Consider the following 26223-nt stretch of genomic DNA (forward strand, 5'->3'; position numbering starts at 1 on the left):
AAAGGTCCAAAATTCAGAGAGAAACATATGAGTGGAATGAAGAAGAAGATCATCTGAAATATACGGCAATGGGTTCATTTTGTAGGCCCAAGATGCAAAATGCAAAGAAGACATGGAAAAGAGTTTCATCCTATAAACCCTGAAATGGTAAACACAATAGCATTGGACCAGGAACACTGAGACTCCCTGGGACGAACAGCACTCAACTATGAAAGGCTTGATGCATTTCCAAAGAAAAGAAGAGAAGCCCGAAAGACATCTATGTGCTAACACACAGCAAGCATGTTGTTAATGTTGTCATGTTGTCAGCCATTAATTTCTTCACAGAACCCATTTTATCAATTTTTTCCCCCAATATCTCTCGGTGTGATATGCCTGGGAGGGCTTCTATTCTTCCATTATGTTGGAAAGAAAAAGGAAATGATATGACTTGAGAAATTCAAGCTGATCCGTTGCAGTAGACAACAGCTGAAGAATTGGGGAAGGAAGCCAACATTTTCCCAAAACACGTAAATTAAAGAAATCTGAAAGAGAAGAAAAAATCCCTAAGTTTCCCTTGTTTTTCTAAATATGAATGTGCTACAAGCAGACTATGAATTACTGACAGTGTGAGAACCAGCAATGTCAATCATTTTCAGATACTGGGAGCTCTACGTTATGCCCGCTTATCCCCATAAAATCTTATAGTCTTTCCATAACCAACCAGACTTGTTTTCTCCTGGAGTGGGTATGAAGGCAGAGACGTCGTGAGTCAGCTTGGTGTGTAGTGACATGGCATGTGACACTGTTACAGCATGATGGGATTTTAGGGCCCACCAACATCACATCACCCATGCTCAACTTCACTTAGGAGCGAACTGCAGAAGTAAAGAGAAAAATACAGTTCAAGTGGAGTTGGACAATCTTATAGATCTTCTGGAATGGTCGGAGTCTACAAGCCAAGATCTCTTTCTCCTTCAAGGCTGTTCACCCTGCCTCTCAGAGCCGAGAACACATTCTCTGTTCATCCATTTTCCCATCTGCAAAATGAAAGTAGTGAAGGGATGATACCCCCTCAGGCATTTCCAGGTTTTTAACGCTATAGAAGTTTCTTTGTCTAGATTCATTTTTGCTTTTCTTTTTTATTAGGCCTCCCAGTCTCAGCCAGAAACTCTCCTTGGATGTCACTGTCTTCTGTAATCACCACCCACAAAATGACTTCACCACACTTGCTTTACATGATGATCCGTGAGGAAGCAGTTAACACACAGCTGAGAAAACACTGAATCCCAAATGCAATTGCTCTGACATGGCATTTCCTAGATTCCACAATCACTAGAGACCAGAGACAGACTATCTGGGCACGGAGCTTCCTCTATGCAAAGAAATAAGCTACTTGGCTCCTCTCTCCTACTCTAGACACTAACACTTACCTCAGCTGGGCTGTGCCCTTGGGTGAATATTGGACTGTGTTCTTTAAGGCACCTTTGGGCTTCAACAATCTGTGATTCTAAGCTGACTTCATCATTTCTGAACTCTTAGTCTAGTTCCATGGGATATAGTAACACATCTAGGGCTTGCTGATTAGCCTAGAGCGTAAGTCCTCAGAGCCAGGGGAAGAAGAGGCTCACCCTTTGGGTAATGTTTGGGGAACTTTGAGACAAAAATTTAAAACAAGCTTATCACATACTGACAGTATGGTCAGAAAAATCTGCTTCCCTCCAATGGATTTGAACTAAGATTATGAAGGCATTTTCAGCAAGCCCAACTCTCCAAAACCATCAACTCACAACCTTCTTGTTAGGAAAACAAGGTTTTCTGTTTTGTTTTGTCTTTGTCTTTATTTCCCAAATCAGCTGCCTATATCTGAATGGTGTAGAGACAAATGTAAATGACATAAAGTAAGAGGCTCAATTCTCCCTGTTGAAAATAAGGGAATAAATAGACTTCCCCCTAGAATTTCCTTTACCTAGGGCATTTACCTTAGAAAATGTGTAATTCTAAGTTCTTTCTCTGTCTTTTTGAAATGTATATAAATCTTTTTAGACACTACATAAGGCTGGGCACAGCATGACCCATGACCCTAAGTGTCTGCTATGATTAAGTGTGATCATGCCCCAGGAAAACTCGGCTTCACATGCCATGCTTCTGAAACAAAAGAGTTCAAATGACTCAAAGTGCCTAGAACAGTCCTTGACACTTGCTAGCTATTATCTTCATCATCCCTGAAACCAGCAGTTTTCTCCCTGCTATACCCAGTCTTTGGGCTCTGAGAAGCCTGTTAGAAAATCCAAGTTGTGGATCTGCACAGCTGAGGACCAGACCCTAAACTCCAGTGACCTCCACCAAGGCTCAATCACCCTAGTGCATCCAAAGAAACAGCTCATTCACATCCACGACTTCTTTGGTCATCTCCTTAACTTTAATATATTGAAATGAAGAAAAACAAAGACTTAAGACCCAATTGATCTAATTAATCAGACTGTGCTTAGCTATATTTTTTCATATTTAATGAAATCATGGAAAAATTTCCTAAGACATTAGGACTGAGACACTGAAAAAGTCTTTTCTGTAAGATGACATAGGTCAACTTTTTGGCCAAGACCTATGCAACAATTCCCTGGCTTCTCTCAAAGCCCCTGTCTTAGTCAGTATCAACTTATTCTCTTTCCAGGGAAATCCTAGTGGAGTTATCATTAGAGTGACCATAAATTGTATTGCCCAACCACAACAAGCGTAAGGGGAGCTATAAGTAATTATGCCAAAACAACAGGCATAAGCCACAATGGTTCTTCTGCAGATATATGATTATCCTACCCTCTGAAAAGTTTGTCTGAACAATTCCCCATTTAGGACGTTCGCTCTCCTCCATGCGTTGGTCAAGTCCCTGTCTCCAGTTCAGTAGAATAGAGGGGTTTTTTGAGGTAAGAATACAATAAGTAATTCCACATCAAAGGGTCATTCTCCATTTCCGTGGCTACCACACAATGAATATATTAATTTATAATTTACTCCTGCCTGTTCCAAAAATATTTAAACTCTTATGGCCACTTAAAGTTGAACAAGATACATAAATTCCAAGTAGGTAAGAAAAAAATAATAATATTTGTAGAGTGGTTACTCTGGAATGAGCACAGTGCCAGGCACTTTATATACACGATCTCAATTAAACCTCCTAGAATCAATACCTTCCGCATGAGGAAAGCAGGGCATAAAGAGGGTGAGCCCTTCATCCAAAGTCACATAGCTTGTAAATGTCAGAACCTGGATGTGTTTTACTGCAGTGATGTGTTCTTTAATAAAAATTTCTAATTTGGTTATCTTTGTGTTCTGTTTCATTTTTATCAGTATTTAAAACTGGATACGCTCTTACTTCTAAATAAGTCCTTTTTTTCTTGAGATGAGTAAATGTATTATGATTGGATTAAATGATAAATTAGCATTTTACTTCTTTCACTAACACAAGGGCCCATGGGATTTTTGTACTTAAAGGATTGTTAACGATCTTTGGTAGTTCCTACAATGATTAGTGATGAAATGCCTCAAAATGTTTTGGAACAAAATTAATTTCTTTTTTTAAAAAAATTTAATTGTATAAGCTGTCATTAAGTTCTATAAAATCCTCAAATTGCTTTCCTAAGATTAAGAGCAACTTGGAAGTATGTATACTCAATTTAACGAGTTTATATAACATAAATCATATTCTTTATTTCTGTGTTCCTGAAAATCAGTAACTTTGTTGATATCCATAGCCTCAAAAAATGATAAATTTGCAGATTGTGTGTTTTTGCCTGTGAAAATCTAATTCATCCACAATACTGAAGAAGGAAAGTCATTAACCTGAAGTTGGAAGATGACATGGGAAATGTTAAAAGCATAAATAAACCATCTTTCCATTTATCAAGCACCAACAGTCACATCAGAGAGATGTACAGAGTCTTCAAGAGCTGTCCTGGCTGTCCAAGAAAAAGTGACGTCACTTTTCCAAATCCTGATCTCCTGAAGTTAAAGTGTCACCTCATCCGTGACACTGATCTCTAATAACCTAATAACTCTAATCACTCTAATAACCCTGATCTCTAATAACCTCTAACCCCACTCCTGGAGCCTGGTAATGTAAAAGTAAGTGCTTTTTCCTCAATGTCCAAAAGACCTTATCGGCTCCCTGGACGTGCAATAACCTTGTTACAAATGTCACCTGTGTTAAGTAAGGAACTGATCCTGGATTACTTTAATCCTTTTTACTTCAACATGGTCTGATCAAACTGAGCATTTTGAAAGAGGAAAGTGGACAGAGAAAAAACGCAACACCAATCATCCGTCTCTCCCATTCTTTTATCCTAGTCTCAGGAAAGGATATATACATATCCTTTTTATATATATATATATATCAATGACCTAGGCATTCTGAAGATGAAGATGGACGGTGGTGGATGCAGTATCCACACCCCACCCCCAGCTCCACCCCACTCCTAAACTGCGATTAGGCTGGATTGCACTTTGCTGTGATTACTGGATTGGTTAGGAGAAAGTTGGAAGAATAGGGTGGGATCTCAGAAGACCAGAGGATGGATCTGGTTGACCTCCAAGGCGCACCATGTGACTGCGGTATAGTCTTTTCATGGTCTGGTCCACATTCTCTGTTCCACTGGCTCCTTCCATTAGGCCCAGTTCATTTGTCCACCCTCCCTAATGTGTGAGAAATTGAGGTTTACTGCTCACTGACTTACTCAATGACTGTTCAAAGAAGGTCCAGTGATTAGTAGTTCAACTGCTTGATCTTGCTTGGAAAGACCTAGTTTATTAGGCAGTAAAACCTAAAGCAATTGCGGCCGTGATAGGCTGACCAGTTAAAATCTGTATTTACTCTATGTACTTAAAGGGGTATGTTATCAACCAAAACATATTCAACATCTAAACCCAAATCTATGTAGTGAGGGATCTAATTTTACCTTTCCTCAAGGTATGATAATCTCTACTTTTTGATAGAAATATTCTCCTATAAACATTTAGGATCTTCTGCTTTACTCTAAAATTTCAATCAGGCATATGTGTACCCAGTAGTGTCCTGAATGAACAAAGATGAGATAGGTATCAATGTTTAATTTTCCCATGTTCAACAGCAATGGCTCACATTCCCAGAAGTCACTGTGTGGAAGAAGGAGGTTCTTCGGTTGCAAAGGAGCTTGTGCTTCTTTTCAGGAGCTCTGAAAGCTCCCACCTGTGCCAGACTCACTCTACCACTAGAGTCTTTTCATGTCATTTCCCTGCCCTGCCGTGGTACTGTAAGGAGGCGCTCTAGCAATCCATATGACAGTCCTTTGATTCTAGGAATGGAGAAAACATGGAGCCCAGCTCTGCCTTTACTTTTCCGAGCCCTACTTACCCCATTTGTGAGCTAGAATGTCCAATAATGGCCAGCATTCACTAAGTGCTATGTGTTATGCCCAGATCTAAATCTTCACTGGCATTGGCTCAGCTAATCCTTCTAAGCAACTCCATGAGGTTGCTCTTATTATAAACCTGTCCTATGATGAGATCCACAAAGCCAAGAGAAATTAAACAGTTCACCCCAGGTCACACAGCCAGTGAGAGGGAGAGCTGGGATTGGAACCCAGGTGATCTGACTCCACGGATGAGCTTTCGAACCCTACACTCTATGTCTACAGTGGTTCCTTCTAGCAGAGTCAACCCGAAAGCCTAAAAGATGTACTATACTGTGTTTTAAAATCTTGGAATAATTTCCTTTATATCATCTATCATCTCCAGGCAGGTACTACTTGCCTGCTAATTCTCACTCTGCCCTGCTGACTTCTCCACCTTGGTCCAGTCCTACGCCCTGACAACATCTGTGCTTGGGATCCCTAGCCTCAGATAATCCATGAGCACACATTCACCAGAACCCAGCACATCTCTGAGCCTGAAGAAACCTGCTCACCACCAGGAAACTCTGTATTCCAAAAGGCCGAAGATCTTCCAGGGACGTTCTATTTGAAGAAGAAGTGCCTTCCCCTGGATCTGAAAAGTCTACAAATCCTGAACATCTTCTTCCTGCAGTTCAAATATTTGAAACTGTTTTTACAGCTTAAATTGCCTCGTACCCCAAGGCAAGAGCAAGATTAGTCAAAGAGCTAATTATGCAGTTATCTCTATGAGATTTCTTCAGCCTAACAGATTCCAAAAGCACTTGCCTATCTACTATGGAGAAAACATTGATTTCCGTGGTTAGGCACCCACTGGGCAGAAATTTCAGAACAGGCCGCACTGCATTACACGTGGATTTGAATAATAATGCTGGCTAGAGTGCCCACTGCAAAGACCCAATCTGAGGCTGTCTGAAGCTGTTTTATTATAGTCAGGCAGCTCCTTACCCCCTTACCCACTGGCCCACCAGTAGTACCAGAGTATGCTAGGAATAGCACAGAATCCTCACCGGATTTTTTGGCTTCCTTTCTACTTGCTGGTGGGAGGATGGGCTGGCAAAACATTTGAGTGGGTTGGAATGCTTTCATAATTAAGCAGCAGCAGTGCAAGGGTCTGTTTCTTTCCAATATTAAAAAAAATTTTTTTAAACTCTCGGTATGTGTTTTAGAGTTAATGGACACAAGTTTAAAGACCCTTTTATACCCAAAAGCTAAACTGTACAAATAAAAGAGTAACATTCGAAAAGAGAGAAAAAACTTAAGACCAGAAACACAGCCAAAGTCACTGCGAATGTGCTTTTCACTTATCAGCTGAATCTCCACTTCCCATGACCAGCTTGTTTAAGGATGCCTAAGTTGTAGAGCAACCTCTGCTACAAATTAGTTATATAATTTTGACCAAATCACTAAACTGCCCTACTTCTGCTTACTTATTAAAAATGAGAGAGGTAACAACCTCAAAAACATCACTCATCTGAAAATAGGGGCTTTGAGTCAATATAGGTCTGCTGTTTTTTTCTGACATCTTTATTGGAGTACAATTGCTTTACAATGGTGTGTTAGTTTCTGCTATATAATGAAGTGAATCAGTTATATATATACATATATCCCCATATGTCTTCTCTCTTGTGTCTCCCTCCTACCCTCCCTATCCCACCCCTCTAGGTGGTCACAAAGCACCGAGCTGATCTCCCTGTGCTATGCGGCTGCTTCCCACTAGCTAGCGATTTTACATTTGGTAGGTGATATGTCAGTGCCACTCTCTCACTTCGTTCCAGTTTTCCCTTCCCCCTCCCCGTGTCCTCAAGTCCATTCTCTACGTCTGCGTCTTTATTCCTGTCCTGCCCCTAGGTTCTTCAGAACTTTTCTTTTTTAGATTCCATATATATGTGTTAGCATACGGTACTTGTTTTTCTCTTTCTGACCTCATTCAGATCCTGGCTTCCACATGTATTACCTATGTGACTCTAGTAAAGTATAACTTCTGTAAGCCTCAGTCTTTTCACCTACGAAACGGGCACTAATACATCTGCCTTACAGGGTATTGTAAGGAATGAACTAGATAACGCACATCGAGTGTCTGGCACAGTGGTTCTTACCAGGGGCAACTGTGCCCCCACCCACACAGGATATATTCAACAATGTCTGAAAACACTTGAGGTTGTCACAATGGGAAATGCTAATGGCATCTGATGAGTAGAGGCAAAGAACACTTCTCAACATCCTACGTGCACAGAAAAGCATCCCACAGCAAAATGTCAGTCTTGTGAAGGTTGAGAACCCCAGAACATAACATCTGTCTGGCTCACCACAAGCACTCAGTAAATGGTGGTGATGATGGTTCTTGTTGGCTCCAGAGACCAACAAATTGGAAAGAGTACAAATATCCTGGAGCATGTAAACACGCTATGAGGGTACATTTTCCTGTTGAAGAAAGACAGGTTTTCTTTTAGGGCTCTTCTCTGAACAGATCAGAAAAGCTCTGGGTCTGGCATGAGGCCTGTGTCTTCACACCTAAGTCCTACAGACACCAACACAGTGTTTATCCCATATCCCAAGTCCAAATTCAGCCAATAAAATAAGGTCCTGGAATTTTCCACTGTTCTATCAACCTAATCAGAAAGGGCTCCAAATTTAATTAATTTGCATTAAAATTCCTCCCTTTTCAAATTAATAATCTACTGTAGGTCAACCATAAATCATTTACTCCAAAAAGTCCTATGCAGTAATTACTCCTTTCCAATTCAGTGCACTAAATTAGATTATAATTATTAGTCACACTTGGAGCTTTTATTTAGACTCCAACTCCAGCCAACACAAAACAATGTTTAGAATGTTTATAAGCACTTTCTCTCTATTTAACTTGACAGGCTTTTTGTTTGTTTGTTTTTAAACATTCAATAGAAATCATTCTATAAAAGTTGGGTTTGCTTGACGTCACGCAAATTACAAGAATGAACAACCTGGCTGACACCCACGCACACAGTTCCTTAACCCCCATGGACTGGCAGGCCAGAAGAAGGTGATGTTATTGAAGGGTAATAAGAGGTCCACTGGCCCTAGATTTCCCTTCCAATGGGTCTATAAGACAACCTGAAATTCTCGTGTGTTTATTTGTGCTTTACTGTTAGTGTCCATGCCCACCGTAGCATGGTGATAAGAAGAATGAACTTTGAAGTCAGGGTTCATATACCTGTCCTAACCTGTTCATCTACCAGCAATAGGGCCTTGGGAATATCCTTCTTCAGGATTCAACTTCTCATTTGAAAATTGCATATTATATTAACAGTATTTATATCAGAGTTGTGGCGAGAGTGAAATAAAATAATACCCAGGACCTAGTAAAAGCTTAATAAATATTGCCCACTATTGTGCCATTATCAGGGCAAGGACTATGTCTCTTCTGTTCACCACTGTAGACTTAGTCCCCAGTTCGCTGCTTGCAGAGATTATGGGCTCAATTAACAGTTGTTGAATGACTGAATGTCAGACTGAATGCCTGAATGACAGGCAGGGTGACACTGGGCAGTTTACTCAGCCTCCTTGCACCTCTATTTATTTATCTACACGGGGAAAAGGTTTATTATGAAAATGAAACAAGATTGTATTTGTGTCAATGCTTGACACAGAGCATTTGTTATTATTAAAATTACTACCGTTATTAACTATGTGTGCCTTAAATAAATCTCTTGATTCTGAGCTCTGGTTTCCTTATGTGAAAAAAGAGACGTTGGTTCAATTTCTCAGGGAGCTGGTCTAAGACAGTGTGGAGGGTTCATCAAGCAGATGCGATGACAGGAGGGAGCGACAACTAGTGGAGTGAGGGTATTTACAAAGGACTTATAACGATGAACTATGGAGTATGAGTACGAATGGCAGTGAGGAGGCAAAGGGTAAATCGATGAGGACAAATCTGTGGGCTCACTGGAGTGGAGTCCTCCTGTTCTCTGCTAAAGCGAGAATGCTAGCAGGCTGGCAGTCAGAGTGGGATGTTTGAAATGAGCTTTGGAAGAGGGATGGGTAGAGGTGCAATGCCAGTTCCTCCCATAATACTTTATACACATTAGCATGCCAAAAAATTTGCCGTTGAGTAATTATCTTGAGCTATTCCTTTTTCTGGAAGAGCTTGAGAGAAATTTTTCAACCATCAACGAAAATGTTTCCCACACACTCCTTCTCGCTGTCCTACTGATGTGCAGAATCAGTGCTGCTTCTATATTATTCAATCAATAAATACTCATTGAGGGCCTCCTATGTACCAGGCACAGTTCTATACTCTTGGGACATCATACTGTATTCATCTCCCAAAATGGAATTTCATTTTGTATGGTTCAGTTGAATTTTCATGAACCAAAAAATGATCTCTGCCTGTGTGGCACTTACACACGAATGGAGAAACACGGTATGACGAACAGTAAACTTAAGTCATTAACAAGTTATGTATAATATACAGAAAAGATAAGCGTTATGGAAAAGGTGGAATAGAGCCAACAAAGGAAGAACAGGAGTGTTACTGAGTCTGATTTTAAATAGGATGTAGGATGTTCAGGGTAAGCTTCACTGAGGTGACCATTAAGTAGTATTCAAAGGAAAAATCCAACTCTGTCTTCTCTAGGGGATCAAACTCTTCTTTTTTTTCTTTGCCGCTAATGTGACTGAGCAGCTGACTACCCAAGGCATCCTTCTAGCTCTCAGCATTTGGGTGGTCCAGATCATCACTATCTGTTTCCCTATCTCTAAACATGATTTTCTCTCTCCAGCAGAATAAAATTTCCATCATGAAGAAGCTATGATAAAAGCCATTATGTAATCCCCTAACACTGCTGAAGAAAACACCCCCCCTAGTTTGTCGGGATAACGTCAGCTCTTCAGATGGCCGATCCTCCCTCTCGGGCTCTGGGGATGGGACCACGTACCTATGGCAATAGGAAACTGGCACCAGCACTACCAGCAGTAGTTTATGCACTACCCACCTAAAAACCACTTGGGTTTCTCTGGCTCCTAAAATGACTACAAGATAGAATACAGTAGGTGTGAAAGTATACCTTTCAGGCATAGACCTGAGTCCATCTCTCACCCAATTACATCAACCATAGAGGAGACTAGAAACAAGTTACCATTAGCCCAGTGACCCCCCCCCTTGGGCCTCTGCAGGAATAAATGCAGACCATCCCTGGAAGATCAATGAGGATAAGATCCCATTAACTTCACCTGAAAGGGATGTTAGCAACTGCTATTGGTTTAGTGAAACACGGAGATCAAGAAACGAACAGAAGACCTGAAGCAAGAAGTGACAAACAGCGGACAAACAGTGGTGCCAGGAAAACACCTCAATCCATAACCGCATCTGGTACATGGATTCCCAGACCCTGTTTACCAGCTTCTCAATTTGATACCAGAGAAGTAACAGCTAAAGGCTCCAAAAGTAACTCCTAAGAAACGAAGAAACTGAGTTTTAATAAAGAGATATTTCTCCACTCAACTAATAAAGCTTACCTGTAAATGTTCAGAAGAAACATCTGTAAAAATACATATGTCAGGGTGATTGCCACGAAAGAGTAAGAAAGAAAGCAAACGTCTATCCATCTACTTAAGTTAATCAGGACAAACTCAACTAGACAGTTTGAGCCCCTAAAGAAGAAATCATTCCTATCTAGAATGCAATTAAGATAAGAGCTTAAATAGTTTAAGCTAGTTCTTATATATTTACATAATTGCTTCATCCCGTGCTTTCCAGCCACACTGTGAATGTTTTCTGAGTTGGGAAGATTCTTCACTCACGCAGCTCAGTATTCTTCTTAATGCCTAAAACAAAATCAGTTAAAAACTCAAGAGTAGAATCAATTTCAAAGCATTTTTAATGCAACCTCAATTTTGATTTGATAATTCAAGATCAATTCTGCACACATAATTGTTTGAGCTTTGGGCTTCCTGTTACTCTGCAAAGCATACCAAAACTGTTGGGAGTTTTCCAGTATGAAGGAGAAAATGAGTTTTTTAATCTTTTAAAGAAAATAATAAAATATTTCTTGCAATTGAACCAGTCATTTAAGCTAGTGCAAGCATATGGTTTAAAAATCAATAAAGATTGAATGAATGCTTTTCTTATTTGAAATGGTACTGAATCAATATTCACCTGGGCTAGGCTTAGAAATAATCTAGCCTAGTAGTTCTTGTCCTCTTTTGGGTCAGGACCCCTTTTGAGAAACTAATAGAGGAGATCCTCTCCCTCCAAAACCCACATATGTATAATTTCAAAAGGTTCATGGACCCAGGTGCTCTGTGGAACCTATATCCAAAATTCTGTCATCAAGATCAAAACCTTTCTTTTTTGATTAAAACAATCTATGGCTTATAAAAGGTAAGGAATTTAATGTCAAACAAGTAGTTAAAATGGAAGCGCAAGGTTAGCCTAATTCCCAGAACCTATTTCCTACTATGCCACATCATCTCTGAGAAGGAACTACAAAGCCACTGTCACTCACAGTTCTCTTATTTTCTCAAGTTTTACTCAAATATAGAAACGCAATAGAATAGTATTTTCCATGCTGACATACCATGGGACAGCTAGCAAGGGGGGAAAAAGGAATAATTAATTTCTACTTCCTGGAGATTTACAAAGAACCTCAACATATTAAAGATTCTGAGGAGTCCTGCTGCAAGGTTTCTTAAGACCTAGACTGAAATCCCTGAATGTCACACTTCCACTACATTCTGTTAGTCAAGCCAATCACTAAGGGCAGCCTGTATTGAAGGGGAGGGGAGTTAGACACCACCTCTTGAAGAAGGAACAGTAAAGAGCCTGTAACATTTTATTTCACACCTAACACGTTACTTTGTATTAGAATTGCCTGTTTACTTGACCCTCTGTCCTATTATACTCTCTTTGGGGGTATTACTCTTTGGGGGTGCCTTGGTCATTACTGTATTCTAATAGGAGTCATATAGCTGTTTGTTAAATGTTTACATACAGAAAGAAAAGAGATAATAGAGTGGTTGAAATTACAAGAAGGAGAATAAATGATGGGTAGAACCAAGTTCCTTATGAGATCAAAAGGACCTGAACAAGGTGTAGGAATTAATCTTAGGAAAGAGGAGAAAAAACTCCACAAAAGAGAAAGGAAAGACTGTAAAGTTGAGATAAGCTTGTGATCAGAAACAGGGGCAATGGGGAATTACACAGCTTGAGGGGATCTATGTAAAGTAGGGAAGGAAAGCAGAGCTGCATTCTAGCTCATAATGCCCTAATTTCTTCAGGGACTTATTCATTTATTATTGCTACATGCCAAATAGGTATGCATTCGGTAGAACACTACTACAGGCTAGTGATTTCTGCCAATAGCGGGGTGAGCATATCAATTATCAAACATTTGGAAGGACTCCTCAATCTTGATTATAGAAATTTTTTATAAAATCACTCCAGTTATTTAAATGTCCATTATTTAGAAGCAAAATGAATTTGGGGAAAAGTCTTAAGGCACCCCACTATTGCCTGCCCTTCAACCTCCCCTTGACTCTGACATATTACCACAAAGCCACAAAGAAATTTGTGGTTGAGAGTAGCTTCAGAAAGAACATAGTGAGTGGGGTGAAATGATTATAATTAATAACCAATGACACATTGTAAGCAAAATATATACACTAAATTCCTCCTCCTAGAATCCAGAGTCAGGAAAAATATTACATCCTTTAATGAACTTTCCTTTTTCTTTAATTTGTTAAGTATTGTTTCTTTTATAACCACAATAACAGAGCTTAACTTAGGACATGATGACAATAATTATCTCTTCCTGAGTATCTAATATAACTATACCTCTCCTTTTTTAATTTGATTTGTGATATTTTTTTTGCAGTGAAACAAGTTTTATTTGTTTTACAGTATGCCAAATAATTTTCTTAAACTTTTCAACCGTTTTGTTTGATATTACATACAATTAACATCCTCAAGTATACTGATCCTTTACACAGTCTGCATATACAATTAATCCCTTCTAATATCAACATTAATCTTTTTCTTTTAATTAATTTATTTTTTAAACATCTTTACTGGAGTATAATTGCTTTACAATGTTAGTTTCTGCTGTATAACAAAGTGAATCAGCTATACATATACATATACACCATATCCGCTCCCTCTTGCATCTCCCTCCCACCCTCCCTATACCACCACTCTAGGTCGTCATAATGCACCCAGCTGATCTCCCTGTGTGAAGCAGTTGCTTCACACTAGCTATCTATTTTACATTTGGTAGTGTATATACATCAATGCTACTCTCTCACTTCATCCCAGCTTACCCTTCCCCATCCCCGTGTCCTCAAGTCCATTCTCTACATGTGCATCTTTATTCCTGTCCTGCCCCTAGGTTCTTCAGAACCATTTTTTTGTTTTTAGATTCCATATATGCGTGTTAGCATACGGTATTTGTTTTGCTCTTTCTGACTTACTTCACTCTGTATGACAGTCTCTAGGTTCATCCACCTCACTACAAATAGCTCAATTTTGTTTCTTTTCATGGCTGAGTAATATTCCATTGTATATATGTGCCACAACTTCTTTATCCATTCATCTGTCGATGGACACTTAGGTTGCTTCCGTGTCCTGGCTATTGTAAATAGTGCTGCAGTGAACATTGTGGTACATGTCTTTTTTTGAATTATGGTTTTCTCAGGGTATATGTCCAGTAGTGGGATTGCTGGGTAATATGGTAGTTCTATTTTTAGTTTTTTAAGGAACCTCCATACTGATTTCCATAGTGGCTGTATCAATTTACATCCCCACCAACAATGCAAGAGGGTTTCCTTTTCTCCACACCATCTCCAGCATTTACTGTTTGTAGATTTTTTGATGATGGCCATTCTGACTGGGGTGAGGTGATAACTCATTGTAGATTTGATTTGCAGTTCTCTGATGATTAGTGATGTTGAGCATCCTTTCATGTGTTTGTTGGCAATCTGTATATCTTCTTTGGAGAAATGTCTATTTAGGCCTTCTGCCCATTTTTGGATTGGGTTGTTTGTTTTTTTGCTGTTGAGCTTCATGAGCTGCTTATATATTTTGAAGACTAACACTTTGTCAGTTGCTTCCTTTGCAAATATTTTCTCCCATTCTAAGGGTTGTCTTTTCATCTTGTTTACAGTTTCCTTTGCTGTGCAAAAGCTTTTCAGTTTCATTAGGTCCCATTTGTTTATTTTTGTTTTTACTTCCATTTCTCTAGGAGGTGGGTCAGAAAGAATCTTGCTGTGATTTATGTCATAGAGCATTCTGCCTATGTTTTCATCACAGAGTTTTATAGCATCTGGCCTTAGATTTAGGTCTTTGATTTTGACTTTATTTTTGTATATGGTGTTAGGAACTATTCTAATTTCATTCTTTTCCATGGTCCAGTTTTCCCAGCACCACTTATTGAAGAGGCTGTCTTTCCTCTATTGTATATTCTTGCCTCCTTTATCAAAGATAAGGTGACCATAGGTGCATGGGTTTATCTCTGGGCTTTCTATTCTGTTCCATTGATCTATATTTGTTTTTGTGCCAGTACCATACTGTCTTGATTACTGTAGTTTTGTAGTATAGTCTAAAGTCGGGGAGCCTTATTCCTCCAGCTCCATTTTTCTTTCTCAAGATTGCATTGGTTATTTGGGGTCTTTTGTGTCTCCATAAAAAATGTGAAATTTTTTGTTCTAGTTCTGTGAAAATTGCCATTGGTAGTTTGATAGGGATTGCAGTGAACTTGTAGATTGCTTTGGGTAGTATAGACATTTTCACAATTTTGATTCTTCCAATCCAAGAACATGGTATATCTCACCATCTGTTTGTATCATCTTTAAAGTCTTTCATCAGTGTCTTATAGTTTTTGGTATACAGGTCTTTTATCTCCTTAGGTAGGTTTATTCCTAGGTATTTATACTTTTTGTTGCAATGGTAAATGAGAGTGTTTCCTTAATTTCTCTTCCAGATTTTTTGTCAATAGGAATGCAAGAGATTTCTGTGCATTAATTTTGTATCCTGCTACTTAACCAAATTCATTGATTAGCTCTAGTAGTTTTCTGGTAGCATCTTTAGGATACTCTATGTATAATACCATGTCAGCTGCAAACAGTGACATGACAAACAGTTTACTTCTTTTACAATTTGGATTCCTTTTATTTCTTTTTCTTCTCAGATTGCTGTGGCTAAAACTTCCAAAACTATGTTGAATAACAGTGGTGAGAGTTGGCAGTCTTGTCTTGTTCCTGATCTTTGTGGAAATGGTTTCAGAGTTTCACCATTGAGAATGTTGTTGGCTGTAGGTTTGTCATACATGGCCTTTATTATGTTGAGGTACTTTCCCTCTATGCCTACTTTCTGGAGAGATTTTATCATAAATGGGTATTGAATTCTGTTGAAAGCTTTTTCTGCATCTACTGAGATTATCATATGGTTATTATCCTTCAATTTGTTAATATGGTGTATCACATTGGTTGATTTGCATATATTGATAAATCCTTGCCTTCCTGGGATATACTTCACGTGACCACAGTGTATGATCCTTTTAATGTGCTGTTGTATTCTGTTTGCTGGTATTTTGTTGAGGATTTTTGCATCTATGTTCATCACTGATATTGGCCTGTAGTTTTCTTTATGACATCTTTGTCTGGTTTTGGTATCAGGGTGATGGTGGACTCATAGAATGATTATGGGAGTGTTCCTCCCTCTCCTATATTTTGGAAGAGTTTGAGAAGGTTAGGTATTAGCTCTTCTCTAAACATTTGATAGTATTCACCTGTGAAACCGTCTGGTCCCGGGCTTTTAGTTGTCGGAAGATTTTTAATCACAGTTTCTATTTTAATGCTTTAGACTGGTCTGTTGATATTTTCTATTTCTTCCTTGTTCAGTCTCGGAAGTTGTGCTTTTCTAAGGATTTCTCCATTTCTTCCAGGTTGTCCATTTTATTAGCATAGAGTTGCTTGTAGTAATCTCTCATGATCCTTTGTATTTCTGCAGTATCAGTTGTTACTTCTCCTATTTTATTTCTAATTCTGTTGATTTCAGTCTTCTCTTTTTTTCTTGATGAGTCTGGCTAATGGTTTTTCAATTTTGTTTATCTTCTCAAAGAACCAGCTTTCAGTTTTATTAATCTTTGCTATTGTTTCCTTCATTTCTTTTTATATATTGCTGTTCTGATCTTTATGATTTCTTTCCTTCCGCTAACTTTGGATTTTTTTTGTTCTTCTTTCTCTAATTGCTTTAGATATAAACTTAGGTTGTTTATTTGAGATTTTTCTTGTTTCTTAAGGTAGGATTGTATTGATATAAAATTCCCTCTTAGAACTGCTTTTGCTGCATCCCATAGGTTTTGGGTTGTTGTGTTTTCACTGTCATTTGTTTCTAGGCATTTTCTGATTTCCTCTTTGATTTCTTCAGTGATCTCTTGGTTATTTAGAAATGTATTCTTTAGTCTCTATGTGTCTGTATTTTTTTAAAGTTCTTTTTCCTGTAATTGATATCTAGTCTCACAGAGTTGTGGTCAAAAAAGATACTTAATACGATTCTTAAATTTACCAAGACTTGACTTGTGACCCAAGATATGATCTATCCTGGAGAATGTTCCAGGAGCACTTGAGAAGAAAGTGTATTCTGTTGTTTTTGGATGGAATGTCCTATAAATATCAGTGAAGTCTATTTAGTCATTTAAAGCTTGTGTTTCTTTATTTATTTTCATTTTGGATGATCTGTACGTTGGTGAAAGTGGGGTGTTAAAGTCCCCTACTATGATTGTGTTACTGTCAATTTTCCCTTTTATGGCTGTTAGTATTTGCCTTATGTATTGAGGTGCTCCTATTTACAACTGTTACATCTTCTCAGATTGATCCCTTGATCATTATGTAGTGTCCTTCTTTGTCTCTTTTAATAGTCTTTGTTTTAAAATCTATTTTGTCTGATATGAGAATTGCTACTCCAGCTTTCTTTTGATTTCCATTTGCATGGAATATCTTTTTCCATCCCCTCACTTTCAATCTGCATGTGTCCCTAGGTCTGAAGTGGGTCTCTTGTAGACAGCATATATACAGGTCTTGTTTTTGTATCCATTCAGCTGGTCTATGTCGTTTGGTTAGAACATTTAATCCATTTACATTTAAGGTAATTATCGATATGTATGTTCATATTACCATTTTCTTAATTGTTTTGGGTTTGTTTTGGTACGTCTTTTCCTTCTCTTGTGCTTCCTGCCTAGAGAAGTTCCTTTGTCCTTTGTTTTAATGCTGTTTTGGTGGTGCTGAATTCTCTTAACTTTTGCTTGTCTGTAAAGGTTTTAGTTTCTCCATCGAATCTGAATTAGATCCTTGCTGGGTAGAGTAATCTTGATTGTAGGATTTTTTCCTTTCATCACTTTAAATATGTCCTGCTGCTCGCTTCTGGCTTGCAGAGTTTCTGCTGAAAGATCAGCTGTTTACCTTGTGGGGATTCCCTTGTATGTTATTTGTTGCTTTTCCCTTGCTGCTTTTAATATTTTTTCTTTCGATTTAATTTTTGATAGTTTGCTTAATATGTGTCTTGGCATGTTTCTCCTTGAATTTGTCCTGTATGGGACTCTCTGTGCTTCCTGGACTTGACTATTTCCTTTCCTGTATTAGTGAAGTTTTCAACTATTATCTCTTCAAATATTTTCTCAGTTCCTTTCTTTTTCCCTTCTTCTTCTGGGAGCCCTATAATTTGAATGTTAGTGCATTTAATGTTGTCCCAGAGGTCTCTGAGACTGTCCTCAATCCTTTTCATTCTTTTTTCTTTATTCTGCTCTTGGTAGTTATTTCCACTATTTAATCTTCCAGCTCACTTATCTGTTTTTCTGCCTCAGTTATTCTGCTACTGATTGCTTCTAGAGAAATTTTAATTTCATTTATTGTGTTGTTCATCATTGTTTGCTCTTTAGGTCTTCTAGTCCTTGTTAAACATTTCTTGTATTTTCTCCATTCTATTTCCAAGATTTTGGATCATTTTTACTATCATTACTCTGAATTCTTTTCAGGTAGACTGCCTATTTCCTCTTCATTTGTTAGGTCTGGTGGGTTTTATCTTGCTCCTTCATCTGCTGCATATTTTTCTGTCTTCTCATTTTGTTTAACTTACTGTGTTTGGAGTCTCATTTTCGCAGGCTGCAGGTTCATAGTTCCCGTTGTTTCTGGTGTCTGTCCCCAGTGGGTGAGGTTGGTTCAGTGGGTTGTGTAGGCTTCCTGGTGGAGGGGACTCGTGCCTGTGTTCTGGTGGGTGGGCCTGGTCTCGTCTTTCTGGAGAGCAGTGTCACATCCAGCAGTGTGTTTTGGGGTGTCTGTGAACTTAGTATGATTTTAGGCACCCTCCCTGCTAAAAGGTGGGGTTTTGTTCCTGTCTTGCTAGTTGTTTGGCATGGGGAGTCCAGCACTGGAGCTTGCTGGCCGTTGGGTGGAGCTGGGTCTTAGCATTGAAATGGAGGTCTCTGGGAGAGCTCTTGCCAGTTGATATTATGTGGGGGCGGGAGGTCTCTGGTGGTCCAATGTCCTGAACTCGGCAGTCCCACCTCAGAGGCTCAGGCCTGACACCAGGCCAGAGCACCAAGACCCTGTCAGCCATATGGCTGAATCACACAGCAAGCTTGTAATAGGGCTGAACTTGGATCTCAGTCCCCTAGTGCACTTCACTTTCCACTATGCCATGCCAGCTTCTATGTTCTACTTTGTGTTGATGTCTTGCGATGCTCCGCTGCTGGGACTGCAAACTGCAGGTCCCCAGGGTTTGTTTTCCTGGTTTCTGTATTTTAAATAGCATTTTTATTTTCTGCTTGTTGAGATTAAGCATGGAAGTTATTTCAAAATTGCATTGAAAGAAGCCAGGGTAGACATTAATTTTTAAAGAAATGCTGAACACAATTAGGAGAATGGCTGGCCACTAAGGTAGTCAATCTATCAGCCCTGAAGCAATGCTTGTCTTAATACAACTCCACGAAGCTGAACATACAAGAAAAATTGATGACAAAAGGTCACCGAAATAGTTGCTATGAGTCATGTAAGAAGTTTATTCATGGAGCTCTCAGTCCAGTAAAATGAAGAAATGCTTCCAGTATTCCAGAAAGCACTTCATGCAGTACAAGAAGAGCTGTCTCTTGCATCATACCATATCTTTATACAAGTGTTGGTGTGATCCTTTAGAATTCATTAGACACTTCCCCATTCAATTATAGGTTGAGCAGATTGCTCAAGGCTAAGGCCGCAGACTAAATGTAAACCTAGAGATGCAATTATACATAATTCATGGATTTATTTACTTATACCACAATAATTTACTTATTGACCATTAGTTAATATTAGTTAAATGGACTGGGTACAGTGCTGGAAACTAGGGATTTATCAAGAGAGAAAAGGATATGATCTTGACTTCATCAAGGTTAGGAACTAAAACAACAAGATATTTGGTAGGAGGGCTGATACAAGAAAAGAGCTACATGATGGGCCCAAACATAGGGCCACATCCTAATCCCTGGAACCTGTGAGTATTATATTTTACGGCAAAGGATGTGATTAAGTTGAACATGTAGAAAGAAGGAACTTATCGTGAATAAGCTGAGTCAACCCTAAGTGTAATCTCATGTGTCCTTATAAAAGAAAGGCAGAGGGAGATTAGACAGACACACAGAGAAGGAGATATGAGGATGGAGGCAGAGAATGGAGTGATGTAACCACAAGCCAAGGAACACAAAGGAATGGCTACAATCACCAGTAACTAGATGGGGCAAAGAACAGATTCTCCCACAAAGCCTCCAGAGAGCGCAGCCCCACCAGTATTTTGATCTTCTGACTTGTGGCTTTCAGAACTGTGTGAGAACATTTCTCTTGTTTTATGCCACCAAATTATGGCAATTTGTCATGGCAGCCCCAGGAATGTAACACAGCCCACAACTACTATATAATTACAGTATGTGATGTGTCAAAAATGAAGAGTACCGAATTCTATGAGAGTATAACACAGAAACCTACTTCTTATTGAGTGTAGTGGTGTGGGGAACACAGGAACAATACAATTATAGACTTGGTGTATGGAATTCTGGGTTACTAACCATACTGCTAAATATAAGCACATACTGGTATGCATGCAGGCCCAGAAAATGCCCTACCAAGCATGTGTCCCAAAATGTAAAATTATATGTACATGTAGGTAAACAGGCAGATTTAAAAGTTATATGACCATACTCAAAAATAAACTCAAAATGGATTAAAGACCTAAATGTAAGGCCGGATACTATAAAACTTTTAGAGGAAAACATAGGCAGAACACTCTCTGACATAAATCGCAGCAATATCTTTTTTGATCCATCTCTTAGAGTAATGAAAATAAAACAAAAATAAACAAATGGGACCTAATGAAACTCAAAAACTTCTGCACAGCAAAGGAAACGATAAACAGAAATGAAAACCCAACCCAAAGAATGGGAGAAAATATTTGCAAACGAAGCGATCGACAAGGGATTAATCTCCAAAATATACAAACAGCTCATGCAGCTCAATATCAAAATAACAACCCAATCCAAAAATGGGCAGATTTAAGTAGACAGTTCTCCAAAGATGATATACAGATGGCCAAAAAGTACATGAGAAGGTGCTCAACATCACTAATTATTAGACAATGCAAATCGAAACTACAATGAAGTATCACCTCACACGAGTCAAATGGCCATCATTAAAAACATCTACAAACAATAAATGTTGCAGAGGGTGTGGAGAAAAGGGAACACTCTTGCACTGTTGGTGGGAAAGTTAATTGATACAGCCACAATGGAGGACAGTATGGAGGTTCCTTAAAAAACTAAAACTAGAACTACTATATGACCCAGCAATCCCACTACTGGGCATATACCCTGAGAAAACCATAATTCAAAACAGTCATGTACCACAATGTTCACTGCAGCTCTATTTACAACAGCCAGCACATGGAAGCAACCTAAGTGTCCATTGACAGATGAATGGATAAAGAAGATGTGGCACATATATACAATGGACTATTACTCGGCCATAAAAAGAAACGAAATTGAGTTATCTGTAGTGAGGTGGATGGACCTAGAGACTGTCATGCAGAGTGAAGTCAGAAAGAGAAAATAAATACTGTATGCTAACACATATATGGAATCTAAAAAAAAATGGTTCTGAAGAACGTAGGGGCAGGACAGGAATAAAGACGCAGATGTAGAGAATGGAATTGAGGACTCAGGGAGGGGAAAGGGTAAGCTGGGACAAAGTGAGAGAGTGGCATGGACTTATATATAGTACCAAATGTAAAATAGATAGCTAGTGGGAAGCAGCCACATAGCACAGTGAGGTAAGCTCAGTGCTTTGTGACCACTTAGAGAGGTGGGATAGGGAGGGTGGGAGGGAGACGCAAGAGAGAGGACATATGGGGATATATGTATATGTATAGCTAATTCACTTTGTTATACAGCAGAAACTAACACACCATTGTAAAGCAATTATACTCCAATAAAGATGTTAAAAAAAAAACTACAAACAATAAATGCTTGAGAGGGTGTGGAGAATAGGGAACCCTCCTTCACTGTTGGTGGGAATGTAAACTGGTACGGCCATTACAGAGAACAGCATGGAGGTTCCTTAAAACCTAACTATAGAACTACCATATGATCTAGCAATCCCACTCCTGGGCATATATATGGAGAAAACCATAATTTGAAAAGCTCCATGCACCCCAATGTTCATTGCAGCACTATTTACAATAGCCAAGACATGGAAGCCACCTAAATGTCCATCGACAGAGGAGTGGATTAAGAAGAAGATGTGGTACATACATACACTGGAATACTACTCAGCCATAAAAAAGAATGAAATAATGCCATTTGCAGCAACATGGATGGACCTGGAGATTGTCATACTGAGTGAAGTAAGACAGAGAAAGACAACTATCATATGATATCACGTATATGTTGAATCTAAAAAAATGGTACAAGTGAACTTATTTACACAACAGAAATAGAGTCATAGATGTAGAAAACAAATTTATGGTTACCAGGGGGGAAAGGTGTTGGATAAATTGGATACTGGGATTGACATATACACATTACTATATTTAAAACAGATAACTAATAAGAACCTACTGTATAGCACAGGGAACTCAATACTCTGTAATTACCTATATGGGAAAAGAATCTAATAAAGAGTGGATATATGTGTATGTTAACTGATTCACTTCACTATATACCTGAAACTAACACAACACTGTAAATCAACTATACTCCAATAAAAGCTATAAGTAAGTGTCAAATGTTCTGAGAATGTAGAAATAATGCAACTAATGAAAAACTGAGAGAATAAGAAAGGTAATAAGTATAAAATAGAATAAGGTCTCTGACTGCCACTTGTTATTAGATGAGAATAAAACAATATCATTTGAAACTGAAAAATCAAGTAACAGATGTTTACCTCAGATTACAAAGATAAAACCCTGAGCAACAAATTAGTGGGCAAGGGAGAGGTAGAGGAGAATTCATAACTCATGTCAGAATGGTTCATATTAGGAAACCAAGAGACACTATCTAAATATCTAAAGAGATAACTAAAGGTACTTTATAAAAAAAGTATTTGTTAGTGATAATCACTAGAACAAAAATAAACACCTTCTTAAAAACCATGAAATAAAAAATAAAAATATTCCAACTAGTGAAAAACTTTATTTGGTATGTATAACATATAGTATGAATTTACGTAATGTATGAAATATAAAGCAATATGATATATGTCATATTTTTATACATAAATGGATTTCAATCATTTATAAAGAAAAAATATTTTTAAACAGGTTTAAAAAATCCAATTCAGTGCTATATAAAGAAATATACATCAAACAAAATAATTCATAAATGTTAAAAATAAAATATCTTCTATTATTAAAAGTATATAAAAAGAAGCAGACAGACACATACTAGTAAGTGAGATTTTTCACCTCTCTCAGAGCTAAACAGATCACGTAGATCAAAAAATACTAAGGGTATAGAAGGTCCAGATCCAAATATTAGAAGATATACTTCCAAGTACACAATGAATATATATAGAAATTGACTACTTATACAACCACAAAGAAAACCTCAGTAAATTAAAAAATAGTGATAAAAACAGTATCATGCTCTGAACACAACACAATGAAACTATTAGATAATAATAAAATTTTAAGCCCCAAAACAAAAAGGTTTTTTCCACCTGGACAACATAAATAAACAATGTGTTTTAAACAACTCTTGGGATAAAGGGGAGATACAAAACAGCCTTTTCTAGAACTCCTAGAAAATAATGAAAACAAAACGTATCAGAATCTGTGGGATGTAGCTTTCAAAGAGTGCTCAGAGGAAAATGCTTAGCATTAAATAAAACTGTAAAACATAAGAGCTAAATGAATGAACCAAAAAACTAGATCTAGAACAGCAAACTAATAAAAGACATCAGAAAGAAGTGATTGATCTAAAAGAATAATAATTTAGAAAATAAAAATAAGTCAATCAATAAATAAGCATTGGGACAAAAAAATCAAAAAACATAAAACGCTAACCTAATTTTTTTAAAGGCAGAGTGAAGAATATTCAAAATGGGAAGTGGCAAAGTGACAAATTACTGATACATATTTTAAAAATCATAAGTGAAACCCCAGTAAATACAAAACTTATAAACAGACCAATTTCCATTAAAGAAATTGAGAATGTTTTCAAAGAACTTCTCTACGAAAAAAACACCTGGCCTGAATGGTTTCACAGGGAAATTCTGTGAAATTTTAAAATAAGTTAATTTCTAAGGTGTTTAAATTGTGCCAGAGTATAGAAAGAAAAAAAAAAAAGGGAAGTCTACAAATCCTTTTTAAGAAGTGAATATAGGGCTTCCCGGGTGGCGCAGTGGTTGAGAGTCCGCATGCTGATGCAGGGGACACGGGTTCATGCCCCGGTCCGGGAAGATCCTACATGCCGTGGAGCGGCTGGGCCCGTGAGCCATGGACGCTGAGCCTGCGCATCCGGAGCCTGTGCTCCACAACGGGAGAGGTCACAAAAGTGAGAGACCCGCGTACCGCCAAAAAAAAAAAAAAAGTGAATATAACAATAATATTGGTACCAAAACCAGATTAAGATGGCACTACACAAATCTTATTTATGAATATTGACACCCAAAAAGTTAATAAGACACTATCAAAGAGAATCTAAAATTACAGTAAAAATAATACATCACAACCAAGTAGGATTCATTTCAGAATGCAAAGAGGTTTTAACATTAGCGAATCCATTAATATAACTGATGACATTAATAGAATGAAAGAGAACATATCTTTCTGATGAAAAAGCTCTGTGTCTTGATGGTGAAACTTTGCCAAATTAGTGTCCCATGGGTACAAGTTACAGAATTTAGATGAGGAGAGAAGACTCTACAGGTGTCACTAAGATGAGGAAGTGACACTTCAGAAATTAACAAGTGAATGTAAAAGTCCCTAAAAATGTTCTAGATACCATGGAAGTCATAAAAGTCAACACATACAAGGAAATAAGAGCAAATACATTCTGAAAGACAGCTGAATCTCAGTATAGTACTGTCTCTCGAGATGGTAACACAACCCAACTTAAGGCAGACAGTCACAAGCAGAGAAGTAAAGCCTCATAAACTTTAGCAAGAGCCTAACCCTTTTGGGGGTACTGTCTATGGACATCAGGGATCATGGTAAGAGCCCTGGAATGAGAGTCAGAAACCTGGGTTCCATTCCTGCCTCTGCCACAGTGATGAGCTGTGTGATCTTCAGCTGGTCACTTCCTCTCTCTGGGCTTCAGGCTCTCCATCTGTGAGGAAATCTCTTACATCTTCTGCTTCTTAAATTCTATATTTCCAGATTCTAAACTTAAAGGGAACTAGGAAGCTCCATAAGAAAAGTAATAAACACGATGAAAGGAAAGGAGAAAAGGAAATCAGTTTGATTTAAAAATGAAGGACCTCCAAGTTCTTTAGCCTGGAATTTCAAAGCAAAGGATAACACTGTCCCCGATAGCATTTTTCCATTTCCAGAATCACCTTAGCAAAAGGAAACAAATTTTTGGAAGCCTGCAGGGCCAAGGAAGAGCCTACTTCTAAGTATGATGATTTTCTCCCACAGAATTCAGAGTTAAGCTCTGGGTGCAACTAGTTCCCCAGTGTTTGTCAAACTTTCCACCTAAGGTACCACTAGAAGTTAACAAGAATGAAAGCCCACCCATAGGGAACCAAGGACACAGGGCCAGGACACTGACAACAAAATCAAAATGACTTTAAAATCTCTTGATTCATAGTAAACATTGAAACACTACTTAAATTCCACTGCATAATATTTGAATGTTTGTCTTAATTGTAAGTCATGTTTTAATTGTCAAACCTAGAAAATGCTCTTAGTTTATGTTTGGTTCCCACTCTCCCAGCACACCCCATGGAACACCTCCTAGTACACCCTAGTGTGGAATCTGATACCAGTTGAGAAATAAGACCAGGCCACTCACAGGTTGAACAGAATCCCATAGGGATCTAGAGGATAGAAGGGGTGCTCAGAAGCAAAACTGTAACTTGGTTCTCTCCTCTGCAAAATTTGTGAAGTTGTTCTCAGCTTCATGCCCAAGACTGCTGTGGTGGCCAACCAAACCTCCCAAGCTTGTGTTCACAGAACTTGTGCCTTCACAAGCAAACCCAATGAGGGGTTAGTGTCCCATTCGGGCTTGAAGGAAATGACTGTTCTAAGAGATGCGAATTGAAGTCCTGTGACCTTCCCTGCCCTCTTGTGCTCTATCTCCCTCTTCGAATGTAGAGAATCCAGCTAAGA

The 26223-nt window shown here is 38.4% G+C and overlaps 1 long non-coding RNA gene across 1 annotated transcript in view; it reads right to left on the reverse strand.

The window, feature by feature from the left end:
- The window catches only part of LOC307174865, a 63423-nt gene extending 52214 nt beyond the window's left edge, over positions 1–11209 (reverse strand). The window contains exon 1 of the long non-coding RNA XR_013824188.1: positions 11113–11209. This is a non-coding gene — a long non-coding RNA (uncharacterized lncRNA). The remainder of the gene's footprint in view (positions 1–11112) is intronic.
- Between the last annotated feature and the right edge of the window lie 15014 nt (positions 11210–26223).

This window comes from Stenella coeruleoalba (assembly GCF_951394435.1).
Source record: "Stenella coeruleoalba genome assembly, chromosome: 16".
NCBI classification, from domain to species: domain Eukaryota; kingdom Metazoa; phylum Chordata; class Mammalia; order Artiodactyla; family Delphinidae; genus Stenella; species Stenella coeruleoalba.